This window comes from Hyperolius riggenbachi, chromosome 4 (assembly GCF_040937935.1).
Source record: "Hyperolius riggenbachi isolate aHypRig1 chromosome 4, aHypRig1.pri, whole genome shotgun sequence".
NCBI classification, from domain to species: Eukaryota; Metazoa; Chordata; class Amphibia; order Anura; family Hyperoliidae; genus Hyperolius; species Hyperolius riggenbachi.
The window spans coordinates 461,373,900-461,391,698 of NC_090649.1; positions in this window are offsets into that span (position 1 = coordinate 461,373,900).

Sequence of the window (17,799 nt, forward strand, 5' to 3'; positions counted from 1 at the left end):
AACCATCCATTGCTGCTCAATCAATGCATGCATCATCCTGTCATTGCTTTACGTCACTGGTTGCTTGGCATCAAAAGTTTCTTCACACCATTGGGTGTACCTGCTTGCCTCTGCTTCATTTTACTACTGCCTTGTATCTAGAGCTTTCTATACAACGTGTCCCTGCGATTTGGGGATACTGAAGACGCTGCAAGCTTGAGCTCATATGCCATCAAATCATCAATTGCTGCTTAAACTTATGAATGCATTTGGCTGCTACTGCTTTGCTTCACTCTCTGCTTTGCATCAAGAGTTCTGTATACCATATATCCCTGCGATTGGGGGACATTGAAGAAGATTTTTTGCAAGCCTATATATACCAGTTATTTGAACTGTTGCCATTGGAAGCAATTGTTTGGTGAGAGTTCAGTTTGGTTTTTTTGAGGACTGCAGCCTCATTAATTATCCTGGGGGTGGGCCCTGGGGGGTGGCTACATTGGGAAAGTTTTTAATATTTTTCATCTGAGATTATTAATGTTGTTTACAAGTGTTTCTAGATAATAAAGAGTTTTTGTAATTTTTTCATGCACCCAAGAGCCAACTCTCTTTTTTCATGTTGTAGCATATCTATTTTGTTGGCAAGTTGCATGAGAATTGAGATTATGAATTTAGAAATTAACATTTATTGTTTTTGGAGTTTTTTTCAAACCCATTTTTCCCATATTTGAGCCATTTAGATACAAGATCATAGGGAAACCCCTCCCCCCATTAGACCTCCTCTACTGTAGACTGCGCACCAGAGTGTTGAGGATCGCCAGCAACACCTCACACCCAGGCAACCGCTTCTTCAGGGCATTCCACCAAAACATCAAGCCACAGAAATGCTTTTTTCCCCTCTGCTGTCAATCTCCTGAACTCACCCCTCCAACTCCCATCCCCTCCCTCCTTAGGCTTGTGGCTGCTGGTTGTTATTTTTGTTGTTATTAGTGAGTGATAAGACTGAAACATTGCTTATTGTCGATATAATATATACTTGCTTACTCTGCTGTTCATTGTGTGTTTTTTTAATCCTTCGAGTCCTGTATGTGCCAAATCCAATTCCTGGCATGACCCAGTCATGCTTGGTGAATAAAAATGATTCTGATTGTTTCATCGTTCAAATGAATGTGGCTGCATGGGGAACTTAGACTTGCTAAGTGAGATCGGGGCAGATTCATTGCAAGTCAGAAATGGACAATTTTGCATGTTCATCCCCATCATTAATATCTCATTGACTATTCATACTGCTCAACAGGGCCAGTTCTAGTAACAATGGTGCCCCTGAGCAATGGTGCCCCCCCCCAACTCCTTTGTCAGTCCATGGCTCTATACCCTCCTTGACTATAACTCGTTTCCATTGACAAGAGCCGTCTGCATGTGGTTTTACTGCAAATGCGAATGTGTTTTAGATGGGAAATAGTAAAAATGCATGCTTTTTTTGATTGCGATTTATGGCAAGCATTTTTTTCTTTCTCCATAGCAACATAATATCACTTCCTATCCCTTTCCTTTGTTCCTTTTAAAGTAAATGGGAACTACTGATTACAAAAAAAGGCAGATACTTACCTAAGGAGAGGAAAGGCTCCGGGTTCTAATAAGCTTTCCTTCTCCTTAGTTACCCGGTGCCCTCGGTGCAGCGCTGTCCCTGGGAGCAGTTTTTGGCTAATTTGGTCAAACACCGCTCGCTCTGCTGGCGAAGGTGACTTCAGAAAATCTTCGGAAGCCTGATTGCTCCTGAAGACTTTTATCTTGTGTGTGCCCAGCTTAAATAATCAGAATCTGTTGGTCCTCATACTACATGGCAGTGGTAAAATTGGCCAGTCATCTGTAGATAAAAATTGGATGTGTGTATGGACCTTAACACTGCACACATTTCCAATGCGAATTTCTGCAATGCAAATCCGCATGCAATGGAGACGGGCCCTTCATCCTTGCAGGGAACCCTTTCCTCCATGAGCCGTCAGCATATTATTACATACGGCGGGGTGAAACTTTTGCCTCAGGCGGCAAACTTCTAGGGGCAGCACCCGCCCGTTCGTGGGTGCGGGGGGCCGGCCGCTGAGCTGGAGGGGTATCGGGCAGGATGGGGGTATTGGGCCGAGCCCACAGTGGGCAGCATTGCAGGAAGTGACGTCAGTGGAGCGCACGCTGGACCGCGGAAGAGGTGAGTCCCCCCCGCCCATGCCTCTTACTATCGGCTGCTTCCTAACTATTTACAGCTGGAGGGGAGCGCAGATCGGGGGACCCAGGCGCGGGAGGGGGTGTCCGACCCCCCTCCCCACCGCTAGGCCCAATACCCCCGACCTGCCCACTACCCCTCCAGCTCGGCGGCTGCCCACGTGTGTGTGTGTGTGTGTGGGGGGGGGGGGGGGATGGATCTGGTGCGTCAATTTTTTCTAAATTTGCCTCAGGCGGCAAAAAGTCTAGGGCCGGCCCTGATTACATAATAACAGGGGATGATCAAAGATATGCAAATTCTTCCGAGTTGATGCAAATTTTTATGCAAATGTATGCAGTTTGAAAATGGACCAATCAATTTAAACTCAAAAGCAAACGCAGGACATTTAGCATCTTTAGCGTTAGCGGTTAGCGTTTCTGCCATGTAAAGTATATAAACGATGGCGTAAGCGCTCGTCAAAACCTACACAGAGCGCTTTAGCTGGCATTTTTTTTAAATTACTGCACACTGTAAAAAAATTAAAACTAATCGAAAGGACCATTGAGAATGAAAAACGCTAATCGCAAATTGCTACACAATCGCTGGCAAAATGCTTACACGTTTTAAAATCGCTACCAAAATCGGCAGAAAGTGCTCATGAAATTGCTTACAAAATGCTCATTAAAACGCTAGCGATTGCGATTAGCGATAGCGCTTTGAGGTGGGTTCCAGGCCTCAAAGCTCCAGTGCAATGATTCCCTATGAGAGAGTTCACAGCTTGAAAAACGCTTGTATAGCGATTTCCTCAGCGCTTTCACGAATAAATACATTGTATTTATTAATTTCCGGGTACAAGAGTTCACTTCCTGACTGATGTCAGGAAGTGAAAAAACGGAATCACTATGCAAAAGCGCTTAGAAAAGCGTTTAAAAAAATAAAAAAAAAAAACTGCGCAAAAAAAAAAATAATAATAAACTCTGGCGTCAGCGATTTCGATTTTAGATGTGAACAAGCCCTAATGGAGGAGTGCGCCAGTCGGAACAAATGAGAAGCTACTCTGCCAAAAACATTGTGGGGGCCCTGGGGAGCACTGCTAAGTTAGGGGGACACCTTGGGGGGGGGACCCCTATAGGCCCTGGAGCAATTACTTTCTTTGCCTCTATGGAAGCGTCGGCCCTGATGCTCAGTAGCCAGGGGGTGTCTGGAAGCAGACATGTCACTATAAGTGGCCATACATCAGGCAACTTTGGGGCCCGATCGACCGATAATTATGATCGAATCAGATGAAAATAGGTGCTGCCAAGAGCATGCCCGCTCGACGATGTGACCAATTTCAGGCCAAAATTGTTTGCATGTATCAATCGGACATGCTGCAAGATGTTGGCCCATAGTGATCAATCGGGTGTGCAGCGTTAACAGCGTGCGATTATGAGACCTGGCGCTGCTCCCGTAGGGTATAGATGTGCCCCCCCCCCCTGCATGTGTGCATTTATACATTACCTGTCCTGTGTCGCCCACCGTGCGATGCCCATCCATCTGCGGAATCCCCCGCTCTTCCATTATCGGTATACATGCCGCCGGTGTGGTGTGTGTGTGTAAAGTTACACGTGCCGCATGAAGAACGCTAACAGAAGAACGCGGGATTCAGAAGACGGATGGGTGGATGACACAGGACAGGTAATGTATAAATGCACACATTAAGGGGGGCATTTAAACACTAGGGGGCAGTAGCGATGTGGCGGGTTTCATGTTGAAATTGATTGGAAATCGGTCTGCGGTGTATGGGCAGCCAACAGATCTTTCTCTAATCAGATTTGATCAGAGGGAGATCTGTTTGTTGGTCGAATCTGCCATCATTGCTTGATGTATGAGCGCCTTATCTGTTAGACACACAGATTTTCGCACACAGCTGTGAAGAGGTTGTGTCACTTTAACTTTACAGACTCATTACTATCTGCAGAACAAACAACCAATCCACATCTCAGCAATGACCCTCTTAGCAAATGAGCTGCTGGGAGTCCTGCAGGGCAGGAATCCAAACACAGGAGAGGCATGCTGAGTGTCCACACACTGCCCCATGCAGCTGAGCACTGCATACCATTTCCTGAGCAAATTACACTGTTTGCAGAGCCAAGCATGACACAGACAGGGAGGGACCTGCTCTGCCCCAATACAACCCAGTGATTAGTACATGACACATTATCCCCAGGATGACTCCACAAAATATGCCGCCTGGGGCAAAAGGTAAAGCCTGCAGCCTAATGCTGGATACACACGGTGCGTTCGCGCACTCGATTTTCCTGCCGATTCCCGTCGATTCCCGTCGATTCGTTTATTTCCAACATGTCCGATGGATCGTTAGGTCGATTCGCATGCAAAGTATGCCGAATCGACCTAACGATCCATCGAAATCCAAATCGGACATGTTGGAAATAAACGAATCGACGGGAATCAACAGGAAAATCGAGTGAGCGAACGCACCGTGTGCATCCAGCATTATACACACGTCAGATCGCTGTTTACCACTCTAAAAATGGCTACACATGAGCTGATCGTTTCCAGCAAACTCAATCACTTTGTTTGACTCAAGATAATCAATACACTGGTCGATTTGCCATCAGATCAACCAACAGATAGATCCCTCTCTGATCGAATCTGATCAGAGAGGGATCGTATGGCTGCCAAACAGATTGTGAATCGATTTCAGCATGAAATCGATTCACCATCTGTGAAGCTGCCGCTACCGCAGCCCCCCCCCCCTCCCCCGCATACATTATCTGATCCCGCCGACGCGAGTCCCCCGGTCTCCGCTGTCTTCTTCTCCGCGCTGGGCTCTGAGTCCGGCTGGCTTCACTGAACTTCCTGCCTGGGGAAGTTTAAACAGTAGAGGGTGCTCTACTGTTTAAACTTCCTGCCGGGACAGGAAGTGAAGCCAGCCGGTCCGGAACCCAGCGGAGAAAAAGACAGCAGAGACTGGGGATACGCGATGGCGGGATCAGGTAATGTATTGCCGCTGTATTGCGTTGGTCATCGGGCGTTCGAACGACACTATCGACGCACTCCCGATCCGCTGGCGATTGAGCAAAATCTTCTGCACAGACGGCTCGACGGGAACGATTTATTTCGGACAGAAATCGATCGTTCTGTCAGCATTTGCGCAACAATTTCACAGCAGATTCGATCACAGTGATCAAATCTGCTGTATATCGGCGGGAAAATCGTTAGGTGTATGGGCGCCTTAAGCTGCATTTCCACTTGTGCGGTGCGAATCGCCGCGGTAAAAATCAGCATGCGGATGCGAATTTCGCATGCGGGTCCATGCGATGTATGCGAATTCAACCATGGCAGTGCTTGTGTGTTTTTCCATTGTTTCTATGCGAATTCGCGTGCGAAGATTCGCATACCCAAACCTCATGCGAATTTCCTATTAAATACATTGTATGCGATTCGCATAGCGGTATACGGTATGCAAATTCAGATGGCTCTGCCATATGAATTTTTTCTGCACAGAAAAACGCAAAGGAATCCTGACAAGTGGAAACAGTCCCATTCACTTGTATTGCTATGCAAATTTGCATGCGAATTCGCGATAGTGGAAATGGGCATTATGCTAATAATTCTGGATGGCAAACAGCATGCCACTTAGGGCATGATTCACAACGCTTTTTCACGTTTTCCTCTGTCTTCACTTTATCTATGTTACATTTTTAAGCTTCCAAAGAGCAAAAATATAACATAATTAAGGTAAGAAAAGTAATATTGAAATTAAGTTAATCAGGAACAATGTACTTTGAGTGATTATTTTGCTTGTAAATGTGCTGAAAGGTTATTTTTATCGATTAGGTGAAAATAAGTCATTTATGAGAAGTTTGGTGAATAGAGCCCTTAAGGTGGGTACACACATCAGATCAAACTCTTTGGAAAATGAAAGATCACAGACCAATCTTACCCCCTTCCATGTAGTATAATGGCCCATACTCACGAGTGACATTTGTCGCCGCAACACGCGGCGCGCGCGTGTTGCGGCGACAGGTCGCCCGTGAGTATGGGCCGCCGCACGCGCGCGCACCCCGAACTGTCGCCCGTCGCTCATGTCGCCAGGCGATTGAAACTTTCAATCGCATGGCGACAGTCGCCGCTGCCCCCCCGCCGCAACTGTCGCTAGTCCGCGTGAGTACGCGGACTAGCGACAGCAACCTCCATGTAGGTACATGGAGCTTCCGGCGGGGGGAGGAGGAACGTCAGCGACAGCTTCCGCCTTGCCGCTGGTCCCTCTTCCGCGTGTGTACGCGGAGGGACCTGGCGAGAAGCTGTCGCCGGCCTGTCGCCCACACGCTCACGTGTGCTGGCGACAGGCCACATTTCTCGCCCGTGAGTATGGGCCTTAAGAGCCATACCTACACAGTCTATTCTATGGAGCTGAACTACCCATCAGATAAAAATCTTTGCAAGATGCTGCACACACAGATGCTGTACACATGCAACAGATCAGTATCTGAAAAGATCAGTTCCTGCAAAAGTTATGTTCCTGCAAAATGCATTCATAGGGCTTGATTCACAAAGCGGTGCTAACTGTTAGCACGCCTGTGAAAACCCTCTTAGCACGTCTAAACCAGCTTTTCGCGCATAAAACTTTATGCGAGTAAAACTTTACGCGCACACTGCACAGAGCGCAGGGCGCACCGCGCGAAGTGCCCATTAAAGCCTATGGGACTTAGCGCGCATAAAACTTTGCGCGCGTAAAACTTTGTGCGCGCAAAGTTAGCGCGTGATCTGATTGAGAAATCCGGTGCTAACCTACTTAGCACCCTGGTTAGCACGTCTAAAGACTTTAGACGTGCTAAGTAGGTTAGCACCGCTTTGTGAATCAAGCCCATAGTCTATGATATCTGCAGATCCTCATACACACCTTGTTTAAAGCCGGGTCTACACGCTGCGATTTGGCTTATCAATCGAGCCGCTGATGCGGCTCGATTAATAAGATCCTACAGGTCCGATCTTGCCGCGGCCGATTCACCGCTCGACCCCCGCGAGCGAACAATAGCGGGGAATCGAGCGGAAGATAAGCGGCGCTGGCGGGGACGAGCGGGTATCGAATCCGACGCACGCGCGGACGAGCGGGGACGCGGCAGGTACGCGCGGGGATGTGGAAGAGGCGATCCGGTGGCTAATCGAGCCGCCGGATCGCTACGTGTAGATTAGATCTTCAGATGATTGTCTGATCTGCAGATGAATGTCCGTTAAACAAGGTGTGTATGATGATCTGCAGATCTCATAGACTATAAATGCATTTTGCAGGAACGGATCTTTTGCAGATACTGATCTGTTGCATGTGTGCAGCATATTTGTGTGCAGCATCTTGCAAAGATTTTTATCTGATGGGGAGTTCAGCTCAATAGAATAGACTGTGTAGAGTATGGCTCTCATACTACATGGAAGGGGGTAAGATTGGTCTGTGATCTTTCATTTTACAAAGACTTTTATCTGATGTGTGTACCCACCTTTAGAAGTAGTCCAATTCTAAAGGCGCATCCACACACAAAAATAGGGCCTTTTCCACTAGCTGCGATCCGCTTTGGTAAACGGATCACAGCCGTTTTGACGATCGCAATGAGCACCACGATAACATGTAAATCGCGGTGCTCATTTCCCACTTGTGCCTGTCGTTTCTTCCTGAATCGCAAACGTTAGGCTGTGCGCTTCTCGCTGAGATCACTGTCCGTTCCCAGCAGCTTACTGCACAATTGTGGGTTGCGTGATCGCAAAGCAGTTCGATTGATGTTGCGATTGCGCTTCCCAGTGAAAAAAGGCCATTAGGGCTCTTTCCACTTGCAGTGATTGCGATGCTGAATTGCAAAATCGTAAATCGCTGGCAATTTTTGAATCAGTAAAGATTTTTGAATCGCTAGAGTTGCCACTTTAACATAGGAATCGCGGTAGGTATTTTCCACTACCGTGATTCAATTTTTACAAAAGCCAAATCACGTTTGGGACAGATTGTTTTTACCGCGATTTTGCAATGCAAGTGCATTGCATATGCAAAATTGCGAATGTGTGTAAAAATAGTGACAAGGGGCAATCGCTAGCGTTTAGCAATCACTAGTGAAAAGGGCCCTTACTGTCACTTTGAGCAATCAGGACTTCGAACCCTTAGGCCAGGGTCACACTTATTTGAATCGCATGCGTTTTAGAAAACGCATGCAAAAATGCATATACTGATAGTCTATGGGCTGCCCAAAAATGCATTAGTATGTGTTTTTAATGCGTTTTTTAGTGTGTTTTTAAAACGCTCAACAAGTCCATTCTTTCTGCATACTGTATGGAGAACGCATGTGTTCTGCGTGTAATGCTTTCCTATGGTGAAAAAAACCCACATGCATTTTGCATGCATTTTTTTATGCTTTTTTGCCCAAATAAGGTAAAAACGAATATGAAAATTATTAATTTTACTTGTTAAAGAGACTCTGAAGCCTCCTAAAATCCAACGTTTTATTCAACATTTATCTTCAGCACTATAAGCCAAGCTAAAACGCTGCATCCCCTCGGCAGAAGGCTGTTTAGAAACAACCCAAATCCCCAGGGCAAAATGCGGGGATCACTTCCTGGTAGAGGCAGAGCTTAGGGATGTAGCTCTGCCTCTACTCCCGTCAATCCCCACTGATCGCTGCCTCCTCCCCGCCCCTGTCAGTCTTCCTTCACTGAGAGGGGTGGAGGAGAGGCGGCGATCAGCGGTGATTGATGCTAATGGAGGCAGAGCTACAGCACTAAGCTCTGCCTCCCCGGGCAGCAAAAGCCACGACATTGAAAGTTGTGGATTTTGCTCCGGTATTTGGGGGTTTCTAAACAACTTTCTGCCGCAGGGATGCAGCGTTTTAACTTGGCTTGGCTTATAGTGCTGAAGATAAATGTTGAATACAAAGTGGGATTTTAAGAGGCGTCAGTGTCTCTTTAAATATGAATATTAATGAAAAAATGCAAACGGAAATGCATGAAAAAAAGCATAAAATCGCACACAGAACAAATGCAGGAAAAGATGCAAAAAACGCCCATAGCAGAAAACTGATGATTTTCCCCATGGCCAAGTGTGACCTTAGCCTTAGGGCCTGTACACACTAAAAATCCGCAAGCGCAATGCGATTGTGTTTTTGAATCAAAATTCTACTTGCGATTTTTGTGTGTTTCCAATGCGATTGCAATTTTGCTGAGGCTATCTTTTCCTGGTTTCCTGGTTGTTTACCTAAAAAAATGCAATAAAAATCGCATGCAATACCAGTTGCCTCGGCAGTCCTGACATTCTTTCTGTTCTGTGGGGTCTAAATAACACACCTGAAATAAGCATGCAGCTTATCTGGTCAGATTTGTCACGGATATCTGATCTGCATGCTTGTTCAGGGTCCATGGCTTAAAGTATTAGGGTTGGAACATACTAGGCAGAATCGCATATGCGATTTCCACTATGTGCTATGGAAAACACATATGCGATTCTGCCTAGTGTGTTCCTACCCTTAGGCTGCTTTCACAGTGGGACGTTACAGGCGCACGTTAGTGCCGTCTGTAACGCAACCCAACTCACAGCAATGTAAAATCAATGGGCTGTTCACAGTGCCCACGTTGCGTTACACTGTAACGCTGCACGTTCTGAGAAAGTGCAGCATACTGTGCGTTAGACTGCTTGCCCATGCGCAGTAATTAGCCACATGGCTAATTAATATTCACTGCGCTGCTGACGTGCAGTATTTTCTTCCTGGAGCGGCCGCTTTGTGCGCTGGTTGGCTGGCGTAACCACGTAATGCGGAGTGGAACACTCCACATCACGTGGTCCCGCCAGCCAATCAGCACCACGGAGACGCAGTGCGCACAAAGAGCTGCATAACGCGGCTCACTCTGGCGTCCTTCTTGAACACCACCAGGTGTTGCGTTAGGGGCACGTTATGCGACCATAACGTCCCCTAAGACGCCACATCCTGGTGGGAAAGTAGCCTTAGAGGCAGGGGATCAGCAGAACAGCAAGGCAATGTGCATTATTTTAACCTCCTTGGCGGTAAGCCGCGCAGGAGGTTTTCTCAGGCCCTGCTGGGCCGATATGTTTAATTTTTGTTTTGCTGGCTGACGTCAGCACACCGATCGCCGCCGTCCGTCGCGCCGCGCCCCCCCTCCCCCCCCCAGACCCTGTGCGCTGCCTGGCCAATCAGTGCCAGGCAGCGCTGAGGGGTGGTTCGGGACTCCCAATGACGTCCCGTGACGTGACGTCATCCCGCCCCGTCGTCATGGCGATGGGGGAAGCCCTCCAGGAAATCCCGTTTTTTGAACGGGATTTCCTGATCGGAGATCGCCGAAGGCGATCGAAGCGGGCGGGGGGATGCCTGGGCTCGCTACATGATATAATAAAAAAAATAAAACTGCTGCGCTGCCTCCTGGCGGAATTTTTTATACCGCCAGGAGGGTTAAAGGAAATAAACATGTCAGCCTCCATATCACTCTCACCTTGGTTTCCCTTTAATCTCAGTGATTCAATCTGCTGAGAGTTGATCGGGAAAATTGCTATGTGTATGGCTTGCTTGAAGATGCATTCAATTTTACAATACAATAGCAACTTGCGATTGACTTCGGACAGTTTAATGACTGAAAACGGAATCAGGCATAGCAGTAAAAAAATTGAGTGTTTAGGTTAAATCGCTAGCGATTTCCCTAAACGCCCTGCCAATGTAAATGGATGGGACAGATTCCACTAGAGCGATTGCAATGAAGGAAATTGCAATCGCAGGACAAGCAGCATTTTGGGAGTGTTTCCATTCTAATGAATTGTATAGGAGCGGGGAAATAGCTCCCAAAATTGCTTGCAAAACGCTGTCACAAATCGCTAGCGATTGCGATAGGGCTTTGTGCTTTCTAGTGGGTTCCAAGGCTCACAGTGACCGATAAGCGAGCAGTTCCGCCTCCCAGTCGCCGGCCACAAGCACCCTTTGGCTGCAATTATATGCCGCTGTATGGCAGTGTTTGGTACTAGCAACGCGTGTACCTAGCAGCCGAAAAATTTCTCATTTGCGCCTCTGCGCACAGCAACCGCCGTGTCCAGATCCAACGCCTGTGCCGAGCTCTAGCTCCTGGTGAATTTAAACCGCAAAGAGGCAGTGTGCCCATAACTGCTTTTCCACTTGCAAGCGGACCACAAGCACAATTTGCGATCGCGAAACCTGCTTTTTCAATTGTGCTCTAAGCCGTCAGGGACGAAATGCGATCACATCGAAAAATCGCTCAGTACAACAATTTCAATTTGGGAAAAATCGAAATGTGGCAATTGATAGTGAGAATGGTGCTGTTGTGATCAGCAAAACAGCTGGGATCCACTGTTTTTGAGCGAATGGCGGCTAGTGGAAAAGAAGCTGAGCAGGGTGTTTTGTTTTTTCTTTAGGGTAGGAACACACTGGGCAGAATCGCATATGCGTCTTCCAATATGTGCTATGGGGAAAACTCACGTGATTCTGCCTAGTGTGTTCCTACCCTCAAGGTTTCCATGTTGCTCCCAATCAACTACCAGTAGCAGATGCTTGCTTCCACTCATCTAGCCTGGATCTCACATTGCACCTCCTGGAGAGCTAGCTCAATAGAACAGTTAGGTGATCAAAACTGGAACAGTTTGGTCTTTAGCTCCCTCTGCTGGTAAAAGTTTTGAAATGCAGAAGGGATGATTTCCCAGTTGAATATTAACTATTATTATTATTTATTGTATTTATAAAGCGCCAACATATTACGCAGTAATAAATAGGGATACATACATTGCAACAAGGGGTGACAGACAGAGAGGTAGCAAATGATTATACAACATAGCACAAGGTTATACATACAATCAGGGTATAAAATGTGGTTTACAGAGACCCGGCAAAACAAGTTCGAGAAATGCCACATACACACATCAGACCATAGTCTTTGGAAAATGAAAGATCACAGACCATATTTACCCCCTTCCATGTAGTATGAGAGCCATACCTTCACAGTCTATTCTATAAAGCTGAACTCCCCATCAGATAGAAATCTTTGCAAGATGCTGAATACAAAGATGCGGTACACATTCAAAAGATCAGTATCTGCAAAAGATCTGTTACTGTAAAAGATCCATTCCTGCAAAATGCATTCATAGTCTATGAGATCTGCAGATCCTCATACACACCTTGTTTAACAGACATGCATCTGCAGATCAGACAATCATCTGCAGATCTGAAGATCCATCCTGGTGGATCTGATCTGCAGATGAATGTCTGTTAAACAAGGTGTGTATGAGGATCTGCAGATCTCATAGACTATGAATGCATTTTGCAGGAATGGATCTTTTGCAGGAACAGCTCTTTTGCAGATACTGATCTTTTGAATGTCTACAGCATCTTTGTGTGCAGCATCTTGCAAAGATTTCTGTCTGATGGGGAGTTCAGCTCCATAGAATAGACTGTGTAGGTATGGCTCTCATACTACATGTAAGGGGGTAAAATTGGTCTGTGATCTTGCCTTTTCCAAAGACTTTTATCTCAAGTGTGTATGAAGCATAAGGGAGGGGGGAGGCCCTGCCAAGGCTTATAATCTAAAGGGTGGGGGGACACATAAGGTAGGACTGTGGAAAGGGTGATTGACAGAGTTAAGGTGCGTACACACGTCAGATAAAAGTCTTTGGAAAATGAAAGATCACAGACCAATTTTACCCCCTTTCATGTAGTATGAGAGCCATACCTACACAGTCTATTCTATGGAGCTGAACTCCCCATCAAATAAAAATCTATGCAAGATGCTGCACACACAGATGCTGTACACATGCAACAGATCAGTATCTGCAAAAGATCAATCCCTGCAAAAGATCCATTCCTGCAAAATGCCTTCATAGTCTATGATATCTGCAGATGTCGTACACACCTTGTTTAATGGACATTCATCTGCAGATCAGACAATTATCTGCCGATCTGAAGATCCAACCTGGTGGATCTGATCTACAGATAATTGTCCGTTAAACAAGGTGTGTATGAGATCTGCAGATATCATAGACTATGAATGCCTTTTGAAGGAATGGATCTTTTGCAGGAACAGATCTTTTGCAGATACTGATCTTTTGTGTCTGTACAGCATATGTGTGTGCAGCATCTTGCAAAGATTTCTGTCTGATGGGGAGTTCAGCTCCATAGAATAGACTGTGTAGAGTATAGCTCTCATACTACATGAAAGGGGGTAAAATTGGTCTGTGATCTTTCATTTTCCAAAGACTTTTATCTGACGTGTGTACCCACCTTTAGAGTGTGGTAGATGTGGGGTAGGCTATTTTAAAGAAATGTGTTTTGAGGGCTTGCTTAAGGCTAGTGACACACCAGGACGTTGCGTTTAGGGGACATTATAGGGCACATAACGTGCCCCTAACACAACGCCTAGTGCTCTCTGGTGTGGACGTCGGAGTGAGCCGCGTTTTGCAGATCACTCTGGCGTCCGTGATGCCGTGATGCGTACTCTTGGACGCATGTGGCATCACGTGGTCCCGCCCGGCCAATCGCCACACAGAGCAGCCGCTCCAGGAAGTAAACACTGCACGTCAGTGAGTGCAGTGAATATTAATTAGCCATGTGTCCGGCCGCTCTCCCCTCCTCCCCAACATGACTGAGCATGTGCAAACAGTCTAACGCGGCTTAGCCACCTAGAACGCACAGCATGCAGCACTTTGCTGCGTTACAATGTAACGCAACGTGGGCAGTGTGAACAGCCCACTTGTGTTACATTGCTGTGCGTTGGGGGAGCGTCCCTGTGTGCAAGAAGCCTGAAGGTGTTGAAGGAAGGAGCGAATCTGAGGGGGAGTGGAAGGGAGTTCCATAGGGTGGGGCAGCTCTTGAGAAGTCTTGTAAGCGTGCATGGGAATGAGAAATGCGTGGGGAGGTCAGGCAGAGATCTTTGAAGGACTGGAGGGGACGGGCAGGTATGTATCTGTTGACGAGCTCAGAAATGTAGGTTGGGCAGGTCTTGTGCACAGATTTGTAGGTGAGGCACAAAACCTTAGGTAACTAATACCATGTTTCCCTAAATGCAAGACTTCCCTGAAAATAAGCCCTAGTATATATTTAAAGTACGCTCAAAATATAAGCCCTCCCCAAAAAATAATACCTAGCGGCTGTCAAGACTTGTGGTTCCCCCTAAAAGAAGACCTAAGTGGCAGGCCTGCAAGTTTGGCTAGGTTCACAGTGGGACATTGCGTTGTAACTTTGCAATGCAACATTACAACGCAAGGTTACAAAATAGTGATAATAACGCTGTGTTACTGTTGCATTAAGTACGTACAGTAAAGCATACAGTCAATGAAAAGTATGCTTTCCTGTACCTGGTTACGTGTGCGTTTAAAAGTAATGCACTGCAGCAGAGCATTACCATAACGCAACACGTTACTGCGCAATGCTAACATCACACTGTGAATGTCGCATAGACTTTTAATTGCAGTGTGGTAAGCTGCGTTATAACATTTCATAACGCGGCTCCGCAACGTCCCCCTGTGAACCTGGCCTCAAACTTACCTATGGATTCTGCTGCTCCCCTGCAGCCGCCCTGTGCCTGCGCTGGAACAAACCGATCCTCCGGTCGCCTGTTCCGGTCCCCACTCAGCTTCCATTTCAGCGACTGAGCCAGTCCATGCGCAGCCTCAGTCACGTTCCCGTCACCTGGAACATCGTGCGCAGTACGAGAAGCGTGAACTAGGATGCAAACAACCAGGGCCGCCGCGGCGGACTTACCATCAACTGGCTCAGTTGCCGAAATTGAAACTGAGTCGCTGCAGGACGTTTTGTCCCATCCCGGGCACAGGGCGGCTGCGGGGGGCCAGTAGAAGCCACAAGTAAAGGTGGCCACACACAATACAATAAAATGATCCAATTTTACAGCAATTCGATAGAAACGATCGTATCTCTCGAAAAACTCGAAAGCTGTTTTTTCATTCGACTGAAAAATCCGATCAGATTTCCCGTTTTTTCGATTCGGAATGCCAGATATTTCTCTTAAATTTCTACTAAAGATTGTATGGTGTGTGTTGGGTTGTCAATTTATTAATATACACTCCCTAGCAATTTTTTCAGAGTTTACAATCATTTTTATCATAATTGGGGAAAAATTGAACATACGAGTGTGGTACATTGGTCATATTTTTGAAATGTTACAATCAGTCAGAAAAATTGATTGCAATACTTAAATTGAACAGATATTTAAAAAATTGTATGGTGTGTGGCCACCTTTAGTTAAACTTTTTTTTAATTAAATTTGGGTTCTTGTCAGAACACAAACTATTTTAGAACAAGAGGACCTGAAATGATACAACTGTCCAGCGTGGAACAAACAGACCTTTCACAGCATAACAGACCAGCTTAGAAGAAGAGGACCTGTCTTGGCATAACAGTTCAAGCCAATCTGGAACAAGAGGACCTTCCACAGCAGAGCAGTCCAGTGTCCTTACATAGCCTGACCGATATCTGCTCTCTCTCTCTCTCTCTCTCTGCTGGCCGCCAGGGGGCGCTGCTGTGTGGTGGAACGGCATCACAGTAGGAATTGAATAGTCACCAGAATAGAAGTGCGTGCGGGGGCGTGGCCTTGTCACGTGTCATTTATCGGAAGTATCCAGAGCGCGCGGTGACGTCTGCAGAGCTCTAGACGCTAGAGATGGGAAGTTCGGATCTTTTCAATGATCCGGATGATTCGAATCGGATCATTGAAAAGATCCGGATCTTTGATCCGAATCTCGGATCATTTTACTACCGAAGCATTCGGGGGTGAAAGAATAGCAGGACAGGTCTTTCCCTGCTGTGGACAGGAGAAGGGGAGGGGTGTGGACACACAGAGAAGGGGAGAAGATAGACAGATTTGGATTGGATTTGGACAGAGGGCAGGGAGTGGACAGAGAAGGAAGGAGGGGCGAGCAGAAATGTTTGCTTGCACACAATACCCACATGCTGCAATCATATGCTTTACATGTATTTCACCTATATGCTCATCTGTGTACACAGTGAAAGAAAGCATTCCCAGAAGTAAAGTGCAGCTGTTTAGAGCAGTGCAGGTCAGGAGGATCATATTGCGCTGCAATCACAGTGCCTGCAAAGTTACTGAGCTGTGCTGAGCCAAAAGCTTCCAATCAATGTGATCACTGTGCACAACTACGGAACAGACAGCCTGTAATCAGCAGCACGTTATAGCCAGTATGTGTGCTCTACACATATCTGGCAGTGGCACCCATGTCCCCTCTCTCTCATCTACCTGTCTCCCTGCAAGGCTGGTTCCCATCCAACAGAGCGATCCATCTCAGCTCTGCTACCAGGACCCCGCTGCCCGCTGAGAGGGGGTGTGTCGCTCCTGGCCCCGCCCCTTTTGCGATCCGAATCACTCATTTTGATGATTCGGATGATTCGACTCACAAAATAGATTCGGATCAAAGATCCGAATCGTTCATGATCCGGACAACACTACTAGACGCTAGAGATGCGAAGTTCGGATCTTTTCAATGATCCGGATGATTCGTATCGGATCATTGAAAAGATCTGGATCTTTGATCCGAATCTCGGATCATTTTACTAGGGAAGCATTCAGGGTGAAATGAATAGCAGGACAGGAGAAGGGGAGGGGGTGGACACACAGAGAAGAGAAGATGGACAGAGGGCAGGGAGTGGACAGAGAAGGGAGGAGGGACGAGCAGGGAGCAGAAATGTTTGTTTGCACACAATACCCACATGCTGCTATCATATGCTTTACATATATTTCACCTATATGTTTATCTGTATACTTTGAATGCAAACGTTGCACAGTGAAAGAAAGCATTCCCAGAAGTGAAGTGCAGCTGTTTAGAGCAGTGCAGGAGGATCCTATTGCACAGCAATCACAGTGCCTGCCCTGTCCTAGCCCAGCACGCTGCCTGCAAAGTTACTGAGCTGAGCCAAAAGTTTCCAATTTGTTCAATGTGCACAACTACGGAACAGACAGCCTATAATGAGCAGCACATTTCAGCCAGTATGTGTGCTCTACACATATCTGGCAGTGGCACCCATGTCCCCTCTCACTCATCTACCTGTCCCTGCAAGGCTGGCTCCCCTCCAACAGAGCGATCCATCTCTGCTCTGCTTCCAGGACCCCGCTGCCCGCTGAGAGGGGGGCATTTCGCTCCTGGCCCCGCCCCCTTTGTGATCCGAATCACTCATTTTGATGATTCGGATGATTCGACTCACAAAAGAGATTCGGATCAAAGATCCGAATCGTTCATGATCCGGACAACACTACTAGACGCAGACAGCGAGTAGCAGCGATGGCGGTGTAATGTCTGATTGCGCTGCCCGGAAGCTCCCTTCCACGCTGAGTAGCATGCATGCTCAGTGTGAAGTTAATGATGCTGCTGGAGGTAAAATACTAAATATCTCCGCTCCCACAACTCTTACACTCCCCAAATTTTCAGGGTAGGGAGGGGACGACCTCTATGGCAAATTGCAGCCCCCGAGCCCCCCGATTAGAGAAATCTATCTCTGGAACCAGAGGTCTCGGGGGCTGCACTTTGGCATAGAGGTCGTTCGGGGGGTCTCCTCCCTACCCTGAAACTTTGGGGAGTGTAAGAGGTGTGGGAGCGGAGATATTTAGTATTT